Genomic DNA, 3,797 nt, shown 5'->3' with positions numbered 1-3,797 from the left:
TTCTTCACCCAATGAGCCTCTATCTCAGACTTCTTCAAGTGAAGAGCTTCAGCAATAATACTAGATCGGGAAATCTCCTCCAATCCACTAAAAGGCACTCTACTAGAAACATGTATCCCCAAAAGATGAAAATACTCCTCCAAGGTAGGAACAAGCTAAAAATATGGGAAAGTGAAATAATGGTAGAGAGGATCATAGAACTGCACTAGCACACTCAAGAGACCTTCAACCACATCAGCAGACAAGATATACAAAAGCTTCCCATGACGTTGTTTAAAGTCCAAGGGATCTAATACAAAATATGCTAGCTTCCTTAACTCTTTCAAGTCGGGACATCTGAAACTGTACTTCTTAGTGCTCCTTCGTCCACAATCCATGGTCTGAAAATATTTGCAAATGATACCTTAGTTCCTTGAAATTTTCGTGTGATGAATGTTATGATGTGCATGAATGCATGAATGCAACAATCACAAATAAGGGATCACACACAAGGCAAACAAAGGTCAAGGGATGAATCAAGTCATTGTCAAGATCAATCATCCATTTTAGTGGATTATGATTTACACCTTATCAACACCTAAGTTCCATTGATATTGGCAAGACTTGATTGGATCAACCAAGAATCAAGGGTTTGTTGCAAGTCACGAGCATGAAGTCTGGGTAAGAACCATCCCAAAGGAGTGAACTAAGGATAAAAACTTGTAGATCATGTTCTAAAAAGTTCCCAGAGTCTTAATTCCATCTATCAGATATTACAGGTTAAGATGACTGACTCATCGATCCATAATATTTTCAAAAGAAACTCGTCTGAGTGTAGTATCGCGTAACAACTGTTATCAAGTCTACACTTGAATAGTTTCTGCACTACGTCCTAAATAGTCCATGATGGGTTAAATGTTCTAAGGTCCTCAGCTTCTCGGACCCAATTAGAAATAGTAATTCCTAACCACAAATACTTGTGTGACATTTCCAAATCCAAAGGAGTCTCCACTGAGCAGATGGATCTCAAGCCAACTTGTTAAGGACTATTCCACACAAGTCGAACATGACTATACCATCCTCCTATCTTAATTGCACTCAAGTTCGGGTTAGAACTTATCTCACCACTCAGAGATCACCAAGCATAACAAGCAGATTATATCATACATACATATATACAAACATCACATATATACAAATATATTCACACAAAAAGTAGGCTAAACCCACTGGGGACTACTCCCCATCAGAGTCGCCACTTAATTTCTGTAGCGGGAAATTCATGATCATCAAGATATTAACAAGCTAGAGATCAAATAATAAGAGTCGCCATCGCGCTTTTATTGTTTCCAAGGGAAAAGGGAAAAAGTACGAATAAAACCCAAAGAGTAAGAAGTTTTCAAATAAAAATTAATAAAAGTCATAGATCGCAGGTAAGGGGGTTGGTTACATAGAGGGAAGGTGTTAGCACCCAAAGTCTCAGAGGTACTCCTAGGGAGCCCTTTTTGTGTGCATGTGTATTTTATACAAAGCAATGTTTACACACAAATAGAGTTAGGAAATGAGAACATAATTCATTAATTATATTTTTGTGTTTGACAAGTCCTTCGGACTTGTGCCTACGTACCAACATAAAAATGAGGGATCAAAACCTCGTAGTTCGTGATACAAATTTCAAAGTGGATGCATTGATTTTAACAAAATTAAATTTGAAAGGCAGAAAGACCTAAAATGATTTGAATGAGTTAGTTCTTTTTGGATTTTTGAAAGTTCAAGTCAAGTATTGTTAAGTCTATTTACAAGTTTTATTTAAGAAAACAATTTTGAAAATGCAATGGCATAAGGCCAAAGTTTCTATCTTTTTGCAAAAGGTGGTCAAAGTTTAGAATAAAAGTAGTTCACACAAAGAAGATTTTGAAAATGGAGGGAGAGATTTTGAAATTAAAGAGATGGGGAGAAGATGAAGAGACTACCATATGCACAAAAATTAAAAGTTTAAAGTTGAAAAGATCTAACCAAATGGGTAGCAATCCAATAGACAAGTATGTCAATAGAAACCCAGAATTCCCTTGGACTTTTTAGAATCAAATAACATATAAATGCACAATTATATCATCTTAAAAATCAAGACATTAAATAAAGATGGCCTCATCCAATCTTATCCATTTCATGATCTTCTTCAGAATAACGCATGTAATAGATGAATTCCACAAGTCATAGGTTCAAAATAACAACTTCACAATGATCATGTTGCAGATGATTCTTAGAGAAATCTTCAAAGATGTATTAGATGAATTTCAAATTGCAAGCACTTGGTTCTTCAACAAGTTGGCATTGGCCAAGTCCATTAGCTTAGGGAGGTTGCCTAGATTCTAAGTCCATTTGTTCAAGATCAAGCCAACAGTCCACTCAAAAGTTTTTTAGGGTTTTTGTTGTTATTATGTACATTAGTGGTCAAAGACCACACAAACAAGCAAAGTATATGCAAACAAAATATATCACACAATATGGTCCAAATGGAGAAAGTGAAAATTGCATTAACATAAACAATTAGAATGATATGAACAGTGGCAAATGAAATAGAGTGCTAAAAGTAAAAGCTTGAAATTAAAAGTTAATAGTTAGTGTAAGACCCCAATTTTGTCCCTAAGATCCCTCATGGCATCATAACATTGCAATTGCATAGCCTCAAGGATCATTGAGCATCTTGGTTCCCCTTGCCTTTGGGTGGGACTTCTTGTGAGTGGTTTGAGATCACCAAGCATGCTTGAATTGTATATCCTTGTTTTTCTCATTTTATTCACTAACCAAAAGCACAAAAATATGTCACTAACATCTTTTGTTTGTAGCTTGAGTAACCACAAGGTCAAAAACTTCTAGAAGGTCATTGGTACAAAGACATGGTCAAGAGGAGGAGAAAGCAAGCATGGTAATGGTTCCCAAAGCTCTCATCCATCAAGTATGCCCCCCTAGTGTTTCAATTCATCATTTTTTATCAAGGCAAGTCAAAGGATTTGAGGTTTGTTCCCCAAAGAAGCCCCAATTCATCTATGCATCACAATGCCTTGCTCATGAAGCAACCTCAGCCCATGGTCAGATACAATCAAGGGAAGTTCCTTAATTCATCATTTCATGCATATTTGAACTTATTTGAGTATCCTCAATCATCAATTCATCAAGGTATGAGTCATGGACTTGAGAAGTTGATCAGTCAATTCATCTGACTATTGTGAAATGCACTGAGACCTAATTTTTGATGTGTTGGTCAAATGGAGATGGTTCCAAAATCAAAAATGTTCTTAAGGACAATATGAACAACTTTCATGTTCATCAAAATTTGATTTGAAGCTTGGAAAACCATCTTCCATTCCAATACATTATAGGTCATTTTGATTGAAACCCTAATTTTTGGTCAACTTCCCAAGAACATAACTCACTCATTGTTTATGATTTTGAGGTGAGATCAAATGCATTGGAAAGCTTAAGATGTCTACTTCAAATGTTATGTTGGACAAAATTTCAAAATCTCAAATAAAATACATGTGATAATGCAAGACATTATAGGTCCTTTTTGACCAAATGCATTAAAAGTCAAAAAATTCCAACTTCAAGTGCCCATAACTTCTTCATCAAAAATCCAAATGATGCACAATTTAAGTCCATTTTGAGTGTCTTGCGAAGATCTACAACTTTTATGTTGGAGGTGTTTCCATTTGGAGCTTACATAATCAAAACAGAAGGGCTTGAAAGTTGGCCAATTTTAGAAACCTTGCCTTGACATGTTTGCACATCACTCTTCAAGCTAAAATTTCACTAAT

This window comes from Lathyrus oleraceus, chromosome 4, assembly GCF_024323335.1.
Source record: "Lathyrus oleraceus cultivar Zhongwan6 chromosome 4, CAAS_Psat_ZW6_1.0, whole genome shotgun sequence".
NCBI lineage: Eukaryota > Viridiplantae > Streptophyta > Magnoliopsida > Fabales > Fabaceae > Lathyrus > Lathyrus oleraceus.
This window is presented reverse-complemented; position numbering follows the sequence as displayed.